A 17,028-nucleotide genomic window follows, 5' to 3' on the forward strand; every position below is an offset into this window, starting at 1 on the left:
CCAGGCTAGGAACTATTTTTTCTTGGCACAGTAAACTAAAGTGCACTCTGTGTAAAAGCTGCAGGAGCCATGTGGCTGCTGGAAGATTATAGCCCTGTGTGAATACAAAAGCATACGCCTAGGATCTGCAGTACTGCCAGGACTTGCTACTTCCACCCAGTAACATATAAAGACTAAAAACCTCAGCCCGACTTAACCCCTTTATTCTCTTTGCTTCTGGATCAAAAAAAGGCAACAATAAATCCAGAAAAGTTTGTAAAACAAGCAGAATATTATGTTTATACAATATTATTGCCTTGCGTTTTTTATGCATTGGACTAAGGCAATTCCGCTTGCGGAAACACAAAATTAAATGACATGCTGCGGATTTTTGAACGCGGCATAAACGCTGCGGAAAAATCCGCAGCATGTGCATAGAACTTGCGGAATCCCATTGGGGACCATGGGGTGCGGATATACATGCGTTTTTCAAGCGTTTACGCTGCGGAAATTCCGCAGCATATACGCTTGAAAAATGCTACGTGGGCACACAGCCACAATGTCTGTAAAGCGCTGCGGAATATGATGGCACTATAATAAAATAAATAAAGCATTGAGTAGGGGGGATACTCCCAGCCACAAGACCCCAATACTTCCGGAAGCAGACACAGGTGGGGGACAGGTCGTAAAAGAGATGATCCACAGCCAGAAGCATATAAGAGTGTCATGTACCCTGCAGCAAAAAAAAGCACTAACCTTAATATTACTGTCTCGTAAATCAGGGGGGAGAAGGACAAACTCTGGGCTTGGTAGACACAGGTTTAAGACTGTGCAGTATTTGTCAGCCTGCTGTTACATTCCTTCCAGCAAGGTCACAGATGTGGGGGTTCAGCAGGCAATCCAGGGGCGACTAAATGGGCTGTCAGGTATCAGTCACTTATAAAGGATGCGGGCACAGCCATTCCTTCACCATGTCACCCACTTGTCTACAGGCACTACATCTCGCCCGTCACCTGCTAATAACACATGAATCAAAGCACTCCCATTTTGCAGGGAATGAAAGAAATTTGGTGGCGTTTCCCTAGAGAGCCAGTCTGGCAGATAGTGATAGAGGACATATGTATGCGCCTGAATCATTGCTCCAATAAGAGGGGCACTCTAGAGTCCTACAGAACATGTCTAAGCGTAATCATGGTAATGTGTGATATTTAGGGAACAATGGTACAAAAGGTCCCAAAATGTGCCAACTTTTAGTGCTTTCTGAATAACGGCCGTGTCTGTGAAATCACAAGGATCAGATGTGTTCAGCTGGTGGGATTATTATTATTTATTATAGCGCCATTTATTCCATGGCGCTTTACATGTGATTCCAGAGTTTCAATGATTGTTAATTGAGATATACAGTATTTCACCCTCAGATCACTCCAGAAGCACTGAACATATAGGCTGTTGTTGAATATATGGGTGATCCAGGGAGAACATATTCACAAGTTATTGTCTTGTCTATTGGATAACTTAGATGATGCTGCAATAGTTATAGCTTAAGTGTAAAGCATAAATTCTAATGTGGGGCAGCTACTGACCAAATGCAAATGATAACTAGTGTGAATCGATCACTGTACAGAAGAGAAATATGTTTTTCCTTCCAAAATGGATCATGTATAAAAATAAATGTGATAGTTTGTGTTCAAATGAGATATCGATCATTTGGAACATTTAATGTTTATGATTCCGAAGATATCAGACACGTGATTCTTCCAGCTAATGATAGGGCAGCGCGGTGGCTCAGTGGTTAGCACTACAGCGCTGGGGTCCTGGGTTCAAATCCCACCAAGCACAACATCTGCAACAAGTTTGTGTATTTTTCCTGTGATTTTGTGTGTTTATTCCCACACTCCAAAGACATACCGATAGCGAATGTAGATTGTAAGCCCCAATGGGGACAGTGTTGCCGAGTATTTTTTTAACGGCATTCAGCTCGATCTCAAGCCATGGCGACTTAATGGATGAACGATCTGTAGGAAGATCCATCTTATACAAGCCTAGGTAGGTCTACCATGGTCTTCTCTGCCTTAATCTTGATACTGGTGCTATTTAAGAGAACGTAATAAATAAATCCATTAATGTGCAAAAAGCTTCCCGATAAACTCTGCTAATGATTATAGGAATTTTAGTGTTTTGCATTTAATCAGTTTTGTTTCCAGAACTGATTACCGTTTAGAGTTCAGGTTATTGCCTGGATTAGGTGAAAAGTCAATCAGTCTGTGGTTGACCAACGTCCCCCCAGTGCAGGACATCCCGGGAAGGTAAGACAAAGACAAGCCTCTGGTTCCTTATATGGTGCCCAGAACTGGCACATTATGAATGATCGCGAACAGTTTTCCTGGTAAATTCTTGACTGTAGGAGAATGGGAATATATCTTAATTATTAATCATCAGTCTTTGTGCTGTCCCCTGCCTTGTGGGAACAATACAGACCTATTGTGTGATCATGCAGAAGATACAGCACATCAAAAACATTACTGCAGAAATGCCCCAAAAATCACACTCCACATACAGAGGCTAGATCAGCACTTACCTGCCTACTATTTAGGTCCTGTCTCCTTTAGCTTGAGCTAGAACACATAACTCCATGAGGACTTTCACCTCTTTCTTTTCTTTCTCAACATATCCACAGGCGATAAAGCAACAAGTCCTAGAGCAATCCACCATCCTGGATCATGGCCCCTCCAGATGCTCTGTGCTAAGAGACCCCTCTATGACAACAATGGTGCAGAACAGCCTCCTCCAGAGAATCAGGACATGTCCCAGCAGAGCACTAGTGATAGAAGTTGCTGGAGAGAGTGTGGTGCTCCCTGTGCTGCCTCTCCTGCACTGGGACAGGGCTCACAGGAGAGCTGATGACATCACATCCTTCTCCTCCCCCTCACTTTTGTGGACTTAGGATAAACTGGAAATTTCAAGGGGGGAGCGAAAAAAAGGTGTCCTGGGCTGCAGCCGCCTTGTGTGCTCAGTACTAGAACTGCTGCTGTACTTCTATCTACAGCATACAGGCAGTGAAAAGTAATGTAAACCAGGCTGGTCATAATATGTCATAGCGTAAACATATATTATATCAGCGTTACATCAAGATTTACAACTAGAATATATTCTTATAAAACACAATAGAACTTTTTTTTCCAATCCTGTTTAACCAGGTTCTTTATGATAAAAAGATTGTGCTGTCCATAAATCAGTGCTTGAATTGTTCACTTTTCCCTATCAGTCTTAATCTTCAAAATGAGTGATAATTAGTGTTGATCAAGTATGAGTTGTTAACCGCTACAATTGTTTGTAGTGTGCTCAGCATTGATGAAAGTGTCACCGCAGCTGCATGTGACACATCTGTCATACACCTGTGACACATGCTGGGATTGCGAGCACGTCGCAAATACTCAGCGAGCACCTGAGCGTGCTCGCCGAAGGGGTTAACAATTCATACTCGCTCAACACTAGTGATAATATGTCACTCAGTCTATAACAGGTTTAGACTGTGTTTCTTATTTATTTTATTATGCTTTGCTTATGTATAGCGCCATCCTCTTCCATGGCCCTTTACCTATATTATCATCACTGTCCCCAATGGGGCTCACAATCTAACCTCTCTATCAGTAAGTATCAGAGACCCTAGAGGAGGACACAGGGAAAACATCCAAACTCCTTGCAGATGTTTCCATTGGAATTGGGTTTCGAACCCAGGACCCCAGCGCTGCAGAACTACAGTGCTAACCACTGAGCAACCATGCTGCCCTTGTTTCATATGCACATTTTATTTTTACTACGGCTAAAAATATATGTGTGTTAGTTGAAACCAGAAGTTTACATACACTATATAAGAAGACACAATTTCATTAGTATTTGGTACCATTGCCCTTAAACTGAATGACTTGGGTCAAACGTTTGGGATATCCTTCCACAAGCTTCTGACAATAGTTGGTTGGAATTTGGGCCCCTTCCTTCTGACAAAGCTGGTGTAACTGATCTAGGTTTGTAGGTCGCCTTGCTCCACCTGCCTTTTCAGCTTTGCCCATACATTTTCAATAGGATTGTGATCAGGGCTTTGGGATGGCCACTCCAAAACAATGACTTTGTTATCCTTAATCCACTTTGTTACCATTTTGGCAGTATCCTTTGGATCATTGTCCATTTGGAAGACCCATTTCCGCCCAAGCATTAACTCCCTGGCTGATGTCTTGAGATGTTACTTCAATATTGCCACATAATCTTTTCTCTTATGATGCCATCTCTTTTGTGAAGTGCACCAGTCCCTCCTGCAGCAAAACAACCCCACAACATGATGTTGCCACCCCTGTGTTTGACAGTTGCTATGGTGTTCTTAGGCTTCCAAGCTTCTCCCTTTTCCTCCAAACGCAACGATGGTCATTATGCCAAAATGTTCATTTTTAGTTTTTTATCAGACCACAGGACATGTCTCCAAAAATTAAGGTCTGTGTTCCTGTGTGCATTTGCAAACATTAATCTGGCTTTTTTAGGTTTCTTTTGGGTTAATGGCTTCTTCCTGGTAGAGTGGCCTTTCAGCCCATGTTGATGCAGTACGTGTTTCACTGTGGATATTGACACTGACTAGCCCAGGGGATGGGGATGACTCGGTACCCGGGCCTTTTGCCTGGCCTTTGGGGATGTCGCGGTGGTCGGCTCCCGGGCCCGTACCCTGGGGTCAGCTTTAAAAAGGGGATTGTATACTGGGATAATAGGTTTGTTAGTTTTATGAAAGTTTGTGACGCCACCTGTGGCTTCTGGTGAGAATCACCAGCGCTGCGCAGTCCACTGAGGCCGATGATAAGGCAGCTCGATGGTATAGCTCCCCACAGGTGGAGCTGGACATCAGGGCAGCGTACAGAGAGGGGGATGCAAGACAGTCGAGACCCAGCCGGGTCAGAGCAAGAACGGGGACGGACACAGTAGTCACTTCAGTACCTTTTACTGATGGAAATTCAGGCACGTCCCGGAGCACTGTAGGGTGAAGGGTGCATATCAGGATCCTCCCCAATAAGCAGGTGTAGGGCCTCCTGTTTCTTGCCTCTGCGTAGTAAGTTTCTGACCTGCCTGGAGCTAGGCCTAACTTTGTCTCTGTCCTGCGCTGGCTGACCTTGTGGTAGGGAATACACGCTCCTCAGCTTGCGGGGCCTATGTGTCTCCCGGCTCTGTTACTTATCAGCACTTTAGCGATCCTGGGACTAGTAGTTCTCCAGGGATTCCGGTTATGCCTTACTGGGTCATAGAGATCCCGGTAAGCTCGGACCCGGTGTCCGGTAACTCCTTCGGGGTGAGCCGGTTAAGCTCCTCTACCCCTATGTACTAACTCTCCGCTCGCCTTCGGCCTACTCGGGCCCTCACTAGGCTATACACCCTAACAGCAGCTTGCCGCGCTTCACCGATCTTATGGCGCCGGCACACCTAAAGTTCACTATTCTGAGCTACCAATGAGTCTCAGTCTGGATGAGCTCCACTGCAGGCTAGCAACTGCAGGAGCTGGAACAGGCTCTGTCCTCTGAGGTAACTCTTCAGAGAAACTGCTGAATCACTCTGTACTCTAAACTAGACTGAACTAGACTAAACTGCCTGGCTCCACCTTCCCTATTTATATCTCTAACTGGCTCCCTCTGCTGGTCTGAGGTGGAAGGTGGAGATGTGTGAATGTTTATGGGGGCTTCTTGTGGAGGAATCCATCAATGCACTCTTCCAGGATCTGTGATACCAAGCGCAGCTGGGCGTCACAACACAATCTTACCAGTTTCCACCATTATCTTCACAAGGTCTTTTGCTTCTGTCCTTGGGTTGATATGAACATGTCGGACCAAAGCACGTTCATCTCTGGGACACAGAACGCGTCTTCTTCCAGAGCGGTATGATGGATGGACATTCCCATCTTGTTTGTACTTGCGTATAATTGTTTGTACAGATGAACGAGGCACCTTCAGGTATCTTGAAATTGTACCCAAGGATGAGCCAGACTTGTCCAAGTCCACAATTCTCTTCCTGATATCTTGGCTGATTTCTTTAGACTTTCCCATGATGCTACACAAAGAAGCAGTGTGTTTCAGGTGTGCATTAAAATAAATCCACAGGTGTCTCTAACTCAGATGTTGCCAAAAAACCTATCAGAAGCTTCCAAACACATGACATCGTCACATGGGCAGTCCAAAATTGTTTAAAGGCATAGTGATCTTAGTGTATGTAAACTTTTGAATTTGCAGTAAGTAATAAAAATGCCTTAAAACATTCTCTCATTATTCTGGCATTTGGCAAATCTTAAAAATGATGGTAATCCTAATTGACCTTAAAACGGGAAAGGTTTATTCTGATTTCATGTCCGATATTCAGAAAAACATGCATATGTGTCTTTTTATATAGTGTATGTAAACTTCTGGTTTCAACTGTTTATAATATATAATGTATATATGTATTTTATTGTTGCTTTTTGGTGGTGTCATTTCTGTATACAGATGGTACACCTTGCAAACACATGACCTGCATGTAGATGACTTTCTGAATTGCAATGTATTAGTAGTGCTGTTTGCAACAAAATTGATGAAAATGTCATAAGACAGTAGATATATTTCTTCCATACTGAGCAGGAGGTAAGTCCGTATGAAAGCTCTAGCTGGTCTTTTCCAGTAAAAAATAATGTCACATCTGTTTCCTAAGAATGTTCCCCCACCAGTGGCTTGGTAAGCATATGTGATTTTTGGCAACCAGCTGTTGGCCCCAGCATATACTAGCATGCCCCAGTAACACTGGAAATTTCATAGCTATGCTGAAAGTTGGTACCAGGGTTATAACTATACTATTGGCAATTGACACTAAGCTAAGAACTATGTCACTGTTACTTGGCTTCTTCATCTGGACCATTAAAGACATTTGGTATCTCGGCCAGCACCACCAACTCGAGCTAGTATTTTTTTTTTATTATTATTATCTCAATAACTGTATTAGAATATAAAACATAGAAAATTATTATTACACATTTTTTCCCAATAACTAAAATGCTAAAAATCTCATGGCTCAACTTCTCCATAATAACCAATACTTTATTAAAGGGGATTTCCTACTACTATGATATTGATGACTAATCCTAGGACCTGTCCTAGGGATAGGTCATCAATATCAGATTGTGGGACCCAACAACACCTTGCAGCCCCAGTGATCAGGTGCTAGCATGTCCATTAGTGGGCAGATGCAATCCCTGTGGAAGAGCGGAACAGCACCACTCCTGTTTAGTGGCTGTTATCAGGTACTGCAAATCATCAACTTAATGAATCAGATCTACAATACCTCAGAGCGGTCGGTAAATAGTGTAAAAAATAGTGTAAGGCTTATGTGCCCACGATGCAGAAATGCTCAGGATTTTTTCCTGAGCGCTTCTCCATCTCCCTGGCAGAAAAAAACGCATGCGGATTGTATATGCATTTTCCTGCCAGGGACAGGCGGAAGTGAAGAGTTCTTCACTTGCATTTCCGCATGCGGGTTGACAAGCGCTTTCCCAGCGATTTTAGCATCACTTGGAAAGTGCTTGTCAACTTGGTCACACTATATAAATCCAGGCAACCGGCATGAATTTATATACTGTGACCAAAAGAATGAAAAAAAAAAAAAATATATATATATATATATATATATATATATATATATAAATAAAATATACACAGCACAGACCAAAAGTTTGGACACACCTTCTCATTTAAAGATTTTTCTGTATTTTCATGTCTATGAAAATTGTACATTCACACTGAAGGCATCAAAACTATGAATTAACACATGTGGAATTATATACTTAACAAAAAAGTGTGAAATAACTGAAAATATGTCTTATATTCTAGGTTCTTCAAAGTGGCCACCTTTTGCTTTGATGACTGCTTTGCACACTCTTGGCATTCTCTTGATGAGCTTCAAGAGGTAGTCACCGGAAATGGTTTTCACTTCACAGGTGTGCCCTGTCGGGTTTAATAAGTGGGATTTCTTGCCTTATAAATGGGGTTGGGACCATCAGTTGTGTTGTGCAGAACTCTGGTGGATACACAGCTGATAGTCCTACTGAATAGGCTGTTAAAATTTGTATTATGGCAAGAAAAAAGCAGTTAAGTAAAGAAAAACGAGTGGCCATCATTACTTTAAAAAATGATGGTCAGTCAGTCCGAAAAATTGGGAAAACTTTGAAAAAGTGTCCCTAAGTGCAGTTGCAAAAACCATCAATCGCTACAAAGAAACTGGCTCACATGAGGACCGCCCCAGGAAAGGAAGACCAAGAGTCACCTTTGCTTCTGAGGATAAGATTATCCGAGTCACCAGCCTCAGAAATCGCAGGTTAACAGCAGCTCAGATTAGAGACCAGGTCAATGCCACACAGAGTTCTAGCAGCAGACACATCTCTTCAACAACTGTTAAGAGGAGACTTTGTGCAGCAGGCCTTCATGGTAAAATAGCTGCTAGGAAACCACTGCTAAGGACAGGCAACAAGCAAAGGAGACTTGTTTGGGCTAAAGAGCACAAAGAAATGGACATTAGACCAGTGGAAATCTGTGCTTTGGTCTGATGAGTCCAAATTTGAAATCTTTGGTTTCAGCCACCATGTCTTTGTGCGACGCAGAAAAGGTGAACGGATGGACTCTACATGCCTGGTTCCCACCGTGAAGCATAGAGGAGGTGTGATGGTGTGGGGGGGCTTTGCTGGTGACACTGTTGGGGATTTATTCAAAATTGAAGGCATACTGAATCAGCATGGCTACCACAGCATCTTGCAGCGGCATGCTATTCCATCCGGTTTGCGTTTAGTTGGACCATCATTTATATTTCAACAGGACAATGACCCCAAACATACCTCCAGGCTGTGTAAGGGCTATTTGACCAAGAGGGAGAGTGATGGGGTGCTATGCCAGATGACCTGGCCTCCAGTCACCAGACCTGAACCCAATCAAGATGGTTTGGGGTGAGCTGGACCGCAGAGTGTAGACAAAAGGGCCAACAAGTGCTAAGCATCTCTGGGAACTCCTTCAAGATTGTTGGAAGACCATTTCCGGTGACTACCTCTTGAAGCTCATCAAGAGAATGCCAAGAGTGTGCAAAGCAGTCATCAAAGCAAAAGGTGGCTACTTTGAAGAACCTAGAATATAAGACATATTTTCAGTTGTTTCACACTTTTTTGTTAAGTATATAATTCCACATGTGTTAATTCATAGTTTTGATGCCTTCAGTGTGAATGTACAATTTTCATAGTCATGAAAATACAGAAAAATCTTTAAATGAGAAGGTGTGTCCAAACTTTTGTTCTATATATATATATATATATATATATATAAATATAATATCTTACCCTCCGATGGCCCCCGCAGTCTAGCTTCACCGTCCCCGCAGCGGTGGATTGAAGGACCTGACGCCAGCGCAGGTCCTTCATTCCATCGCGAACTGTCGGCATGCGAGGAGGAGCGCAGCACGGGCCGCCAGAAGGTAAGTATATATTTATTTTTTATTTTATTCCTTTTTTTTTTTACAGTTTCTATGGTACCCGGGTCCGGAGGAGAGTCTCCTCTCCTCTAGACCTGGGTACCATCCGCACATTAGACCGCATGGAATGCGCATCTACATATACAGTGATGCGTAATCCATGCGGTCTAATGCAAGTCAATGGCGGCGAAAACGCAGCACTTCCGCAAAATAATTGGTAATGCTGCGTTTTTTTCCGCAATGATAATCCGCAGCGGAAGTTTCCGCAGCATGTGCACAGCACATGCGGATTATCATTGGGGAACATGGCAGGCCTTCTACCATACGTTTTTTAAGCGTTTCTGCAGCATTTTTGCCGCTGCGGAAACGCTTAAAAAAACGTATCGTGGGCACACAGCCTTACAGAGCAGTGATATTCAGCACCATCACAATGTTTACATCCTGCTGCTGGAGCTGCTAGTCGCTGGTCCCTAGGCATACCAGAGGTGCAAAGGATAGGTCATCAATAACAGAATAACTTCATTAAAGCCTAGAAGAAGGCTGACAACTTTCACTCAGTAAAGTTGCCAGTATTATGATGCTGATGACCCATCCCTAGGGTAGGTCAACCATATCAGATCTGTGTGGATCATTGAGGTTCATTTAAATAGAAGCCTTGCTACAACTCTCAGCAAGGGCCACTACACGGTGTGCTGCGCTGTGCTATTCCGGCTCCATTCACATCCAGCTACCACTGACAACAGCTGATTAGTGGGGGTGGTGGGTTTTAACCCTCCAATCTGATTTTAATTACCTATTACAAGGATATACGTATCATCAATAACACAAGCCTGTAATACCCCTTTAATTAAAGCCTGATTCGTTTATTGAGATCAATGCTAATTCTTTTAAAATTTTATACATTTGCCTGTTGGATGATTTGCCTGTTTTTCATTGGTAAAAATAATCCCTTTGTTGTAGCAATTTGTAAAAAAAACATTTACCAATATATGATCATTGCCTATTTTTTTTCTGTAATGGCTCATGCATTTGACTATAAGTATATGGTGTCCTGCATACGGAGATATACAATGTTTTCTCTGTTGGATTACTTAGAGATCTGACTCGAAAAACAATGGCCCATATTGTATTAGTTGGAGCATTACGGCGGTATTATTGTGCAGTATTATGGTGCTTAGGCACGCAGATTGCTCAGGCTCTGCTGTGTGTATGACAGTGAATGTGGCTGAACAATATTTAAATACAGGTCCCAATATAATGATCCGTATAAGTATATGTTCATAGTTGTTTCAGAGACTCCTTTGCAAATGCCGTTAGATTTGGCAGTAAGAACAGCCCTGGATGCATCACTACCCTACCCATCAAAACAAAAAACTTTAAAGAGGTTGTCCACTACTTTTACACTGATGGCCTATCCTTAGAATGGGTCATCAATGTCTGATCGGCTGGGGTCCGACAGCCGGCAACTCCACCGATCAGTTGTTATCTGTGTCAGAGGCAGCGTCCACGGGCTGTAAGTACTTACTTTCGGAGCTGGCTGTCTAATTGTAGTGGCTACCGCAGGGTAAGTACTTACAGCCGGTGAATGCCGCCTCTGACACCGATAACAGCTGATTGGCGGGGATGTCAGACCCTGGCCAATCAGACATTGATGGCCTATCCTAAGGATAGGCCATCAATGTAAAAGTAGTGGACAACCTCTTTAAGAGAACCCAAAGGACCCCAGTGCGTGCCAGTGGTGTTAGAGTGCCATACACATTATACAGAAGTAGGTCGATGGTTGGACATCTGTTGAATAATGATCACCTGGGGAATGATCATTATGTTGATGCAGCCATCACACGTTTTTCACAGTGGCCATTGCATTAAAATTGGCCATACATGTTCAATGCCATCAGCAAAAGGTGGAAAGATCTTTTTGAGAAAGTTTCGGGAAGATTCTTTAACTGAAAGTACACTAGCGACAACAGGGCAAAGATTTTAACCATGAGTGCCAAAATAACTATCTTTGACACCTGTCGAATATTATTTTACGCTGAAATTGACCATTTTCATCAACTTTTGTATATGTGTATGGGCAACTTTCGTCAAGTCATAGGTCTGACACTGCGCTGTGGCTTTCATTTTAAACAGAGCCTAATTTACCAGCATTCAAGGAAAATAGTCACACAAATTAACAAAATATTCCTCATTCGTCCTCTTAAACTCAAAAAGAAATGTCTAATTATATAATGTGTAAGTCTGAAAAGAAATGTGTGCCTTCACAGAGGTTAGATGTGCATTTCCAACCCCTTATCCAAAAACTACACAGACCCTTGCTCCAGCTTGTTACAAAGGCGCAGTGTGTGTGTGTGTGTGTGTATATTATTACAGACCAAAAGTTTGGACACACCTTCTCATTTAAAGATTTTTCTGGATTTTCATGACTATGAAAATTGTACATTCACACTGAAGGCATCAAAACTATGAATTAACACATGTGGAATTATATACTTAACAAAAAGTGTGAAACAACTGAAAATATGTTTTATATTTTAGGTTCTTCAAAGTAGGCACCTTTTGCTTTGATGACTGCTTTGCACACTCTTGGCATTCTCTTGATGAGCTTCAAGAGGTAGTCCAAACTTTTGGTCTGTACTGTATGTGATATATACACTGTGTTCCAAATTATTATGCAAATAATATTTTCTCAGATTTTCCCAAATTACCTATATGAATTGCAGTCATTGTAATTTTCCAGTCAAATAACTATTAGAGTACAATTGAAAGGTTTTTGTACAAACTGCCTATGATAACAGTATATTTTTAAAAAAATAAAAAACTCAAACTGCATGTTCCAAATTATTATGCACAGCAGAGTTTTCAACCTTTTCATTTTAATAAATGTGCAGCATGAGACGGGGCATTATCATGCATGAAAATGATCTTGCTGCGGAATGCACGGTTCTTCTTCTTGAACCATGGAAGGAAGTAATGTTTGAGAAACTCAACATACATTATGGAGTTCATCCTTACCCCTTCAGGGATCCTAAAAGGGCCGACAATCTCTCTCCCCATGATTCCAGCCCAAAACATTACTCCACCTCCTCCTTGTTAGCGCCGTAGCCGTGTTTGCATGGGGTGTCCATCAACCAGCCATCCTCCACTCCATCCATCTGGACCATCGAGATCATTTTCATGCATGATAATGCCCCGTCTCATGCTGCACATAACACATCTGCATCTCTGGCTGCTATGGGCATAAAAGGGGACAAACTTATGGTGTGGCACCCATGCTCCCCTCACCTCAACCCCATTGAGAACCTCTGGAGCATCATCAAAAGGAGTGTCTATGATGGCGGGAGGCAGTTCACATCTAAGCAACAGCTCTGGGAGGGTATTCTGTCCTCATGCAAAACAATTGAAGCAGAAACCATCCAAAACCTGACAAATTCAATGGACGAGAGAGTTCAGAAGCTCCTTTCGAACAAGTGGTCCTATGTGCAAATGTAACATCACCTAGAATAAAGTTTTGAGTTGAAAACTGTTTGATTTCAGTTTGTAATAACCTGCTAATGCTTAGAATTTCAAAAATGACAATTTTTGTGTTCTTTATTAAAATGAAAAGGTTGAAAACTCTGCTGTGCATAATAATTTGGAACATGCAGTTTGAGTTTTTTATTTTTTCAAAAATATACTGTTATCATAGGCAGTTTGTACAAAAACCTTTCAATTGTACTCTAATAGTTATTTGACTTAAATTACAATGACTGCAATTCATATAGGTAATTTGGGAAAATCTGAGAAAATATTATTTGCATAATAATTTGGTACACTGTGTGTGTGTGTATATATGTATATATATATATAATATATTTGTATACAGGTTTTAATGTAAAGGCTGATTCATGATGACAGCTCTACTTTGAATACACTGACCTATTAACAGTGCCGGCGGCATCACATAACAAAAAAGATCCACACATATTTAAGTTCCAAGGGTAATGTTAATGCAGGTTCAAAGGGCAAATGCAAAGACCATGTGGAGATTTTTAGAGACATTACAACTATATACGTCCTAGTACTTTTCATCAGACTGTAAATTAAAGGGGTTGTAGACTTTAACAAGCCTGTCTCATATTACTGGTTCTCTTACTGAACACTTGAAGCACCCTCTCAGTCATTTTTGGCAGGGGAATAACATTTTTTATGCCTTTAGTATACAATGCTGCAAGCAAAACTTAGTGAAAACTCACATTAAGGCCCTACGTCCATGAAAAAATAGCACTGGCGTCATCAGTGTTCTGGATCAGGTTGTCACCAGTGTACGGTCCGTGTGTCCGTTTTTACCATCAATGTTGTAATCATGTGTTTTTCACAGACCCAAAGACTTGTATTGGCCCTTTTGCTCCGTGATTCTGGGAAAAAAGGACATGTCTCCATGAATTTTGCATGGGCACACGGTCCATAAAAAACATGGACATGTGAATAGCACCATAAATTATAATGGGTATGTGTTGTATCCGTGAAAAAAAAACACCTATGAGCGACACTGATGTCTGAGGCCTAAATATAAGGACATGCGGGTTCAAGTCACTACATCTCATCCAGAGGTGTGGTATCCCACTCTCAGGTAAGGATGGAGTACTGCCCGGGACCACACACTTGCATCCATTACACTCCACTTCAGAGGGAAGGGTGAGATTGCTCCTAAGGGAGAGCACAGTCCCTGGTCCCTGGCTGGAGGGTGGAACCATGTAGTGGGTGTGGTTAGAGGAAGTAGTTTAGGGGAGCACTTCAGTAGGAGTATAAGAAAGCAAGGAACCATCTAGAAGGAGTTCAGCGAGAGCCAGTCCTGTTCAGGAGAGCAGTGGAGGAGGTCCAGGCTCCTGGCTCCAGTGCTTGGAACAGGAGTTGAAAGGAGAGAGAGAGAAGTGGGGCCTAGTAACAGAGACCCAGGAGATAGAGTGAGAGAGGACAGGAGCAGAGGTAAGGCTCCAAAGACAGAGGGGATCCCTGAGGCACGGGGAGTGCAGGAAGCCACCCATGCGCCCGAATCTACACGGACGTGGAGGGATCAGGCTGCAGAGGGGACCGGCCCCTAAACTAGTGGAGAACTACAAGGCTCAGCTAGAAACCAGAGGCTTCTGTACTTGTAAGTTGCAGCTGCCAACCACCACAATTACATCACCAAAAAGGTGGCCACAGAGTGTCCAGGGGACTGCAGGTCGCCCGACAAGATCCGAGGCTACCGGCTTCGGACACTGATTGTGAGGCGCAGGGCAGGAGGGTGAGAGCCAGCGCAGGAAGACGACCGAGGAAGGCACATAGAACGGGGTCCCGTTTAAGTACTCCTGAGTTACTTGAGAGATTGCTGAACCCCTTCCTTGGTGAACGCAGGACAACGTGGGAGGTTACCCTGGTACTGGTAACCTGGAGTTCAACAACTGTGAGTAAACCTTGAAGACTGCACCCCACTGTGTCCTGGAATTATTATCTGCGCCATCCCCTGCACTACATTGCACAGCAATATCTACCTAATCTATAACATCACTGCACCACCCTGGAGCTTAGCTCTACCTGTGGAGAGCTGAACCAACTCTGCTGCGTCACCATCAGCTTCAGGGGATCTGCACCGCAGCGGCGGCCCCATATAGCCGCATAGCGCAGGTGGCGTCATGAACATTAAACTATAAAAACTATAATCCCCTTTTATTGACCGCCCTGGGTCACGGACCGGGTCACTGCCACTGTGACATCCCCAGCACCGACCGGCCCGGCACCGATTACCCCACGGCCCAGGGGGCGCGTCACATATTCTTAAACTACTAGATACTTTTATGCCCAAAAATGACAAATGTATTGTCGGAGTGACACCTTTATTGGCTAACCAGAAAAAAAAAAAAAAAAAAAAATTATATATGTGTATGTATGTATGTATGTATGTATATGTATATGTGTGTGTATATATTGTAAGGAAGCGCTACTTATTATCCTGGGGGATACTCGCCCGCTGCGTAAATCAACTCACATATAAGGTTTCTGTTTTCTCAAACTCCGCAGTTTATTACACTTCATAAACAGCTTCTTTCCGGGTCCAACTCCGTGGCCCGCCGACACACTGATAAAGTCCACGAGCCCAAGTGGCAGACCGGCCCACTTGGCTCTAATTACAGCCTTCCGCAAGGTAATACTGAAACAATGTCCATGTAAATGTCCATAACACAAGAGTATTACCTTTGCCGACTTCAGCTGCTATAGTCCTCTTCACACGCCACCACTGTGGCTCTACGGCTTCCCACACGTGGTCTCCAGCCGTCACTCCCTGAAGGCTTACTGGCGTATTACACATACCATACCCAGGCTTCACCTCCCAGGACGCTTGTGTGGCACTCCGAGGCTTACTGGCATCCCTCACACTCTCACACAGGAATCCAGGCTTCACCTCCACCGGAGTCCACCAGGCCTCACCAGGCCTCACACGAGCGGTGTTCCCCCACACACACAGGGATCAGCCTCGTGCCTGACACACGGTGCCCACACAGGAGCTCCCAACAACCAGGAACGCCTACACACCGGAACACACCCACACAGGAACACACAGGGTTTATATATACTGTAGCACACACAACCCACAGATAGGACCTTCTGTGTGCATAAGGACCTGTGTGATGTCACGGTCATGTGACCAGTCAGTTAAAGGGGAAGGTACATGGTCATTCAAAACACACTGAACCATTAAAGGGATGTCTGCTGCATCACAAAATATATATTATATATATATATATTTATATATATTTTCTGGTTAGCCAATAAAGGTATCACTCCGAGAATACTTTTGTCATTTTTGGGCATAAAAGTATTTACATTGAATTTGCTGGCTAACACGGTAACACAATGTAACTTTCTATTGTACGTCATGTAGTAGACAAATATATAGCCCTCTGGTGCTGAGAGCTGCACTGGATGCAGAGAAGGTGTTAGGGCACATCTTCCAAGTGTTCGTTATTGATGTTGAAAGTAGCTCTCAGGGATTGAGTGTTTCATCAGTGGGTTCCTTGCTTTTGGTGAAATGTAGTATATAGGGTATGTATTTAAAGATGTTCTACAGATATAGAAAATAGTAATTAACTAAAATAAAATGTCATTATAAATAAATTCCTAAATAATTTTAATTAGAAAATCACAATTGTTTCGTCTTGGAAGTTAATCACTATAAAATTAAAATGGTCCCCATCTTGTTACACTGATAGAAACCTGTCCAAGAATGGCAGGACAGGAGCATGTGAGCTTGTGCGGTAGGCAGCACCTCTGCTGTGACCTGGAGATACCTATACCATGTATTGCCATTCAGAATGACATGGTGGACAGCAATGTAAGCAGCCTCTTCTAATCTCAGCACTCCCTGTATCTCCAGTATTAGATCAGATAGACAGGGTGGACAGCAGTGAGAGCAGCCTCTCCTTACCTCAGCACCCCTCATATCTCCAGTATTAGATCAGATATACAGGGTGGACAGCAGTGAGAGCACGCTTGAAATCTCCAGTATTAGATCAGTAAGTCAGAGTG

At 43.1% G+C, this 17,028-nt stretch overlaps 1 protein-coding gene and 1 long non-coding RNA gene across 9 annotated transcripts in view; one reads left to right on the forward strand and one right to left on the reverse strand.

The window, feature by feature from the left end:
* FAT1 (FAT atypical cadherin 1) overlaps window positions 1–17,028 on the reverse strand; it is a 296,807-nt gene that overhangs the window by 228,791 nt on the left and 50,988 nt on the right. For 6 of the 7 annotated variants that reach the window (XR_012248471.1, XM_073645374.1, XM_073645372.1 and 3 more), the window contains exon 1: window positions 2,558–2,885. The exons of the other annotated variant lie outside the window; for it this stretch is intronic. The gene's annotated coding sequence lies outside the window, so the exon portion shown is untranslated. Of the gene's footprint in view, window positions 1–2,557; window positions 2,886–17,028 lie in introns of those variants that run through there. 7 annotated transcript variants of the gene reach the window in all.
* The window catches only part of LOC141158448 (uncharacterized), a 40,715-nt gene continuing 25,816 nt past the window's right edge, over window positions 2,130–17,028 (forward strand). The window contains exon 1 of one of the 2 annotated variants that reach the window (XR_012248488.1): window positions 2,130–2,285. This is a non-coding gene — a long non-coding RNA (uncharacterized lncRNA). The remainder of the gene's footprint in view (window positions 2,286–17,028) is intronic. The other variant, XR_012248482.1, reaches the window with a different exon arrangement.

This window comes from Phyllobates terribilis, unplaced genomic scaffold (genome assembly GCF_046119375.1).
Source record: "Phyllobates terribilis strain yellow unplaced genomic scaffold, ASM4611937v1 Scaffold_1__5_contigs__length_1240528914, whole genome shotgun sequence".
NCBI classification, from domain to species: Eukaryota; Metazoa; Chordata; class Amphibia; order Anura; family Dendrobatidae; genus Phyllobates; species Phyllobates terribilis.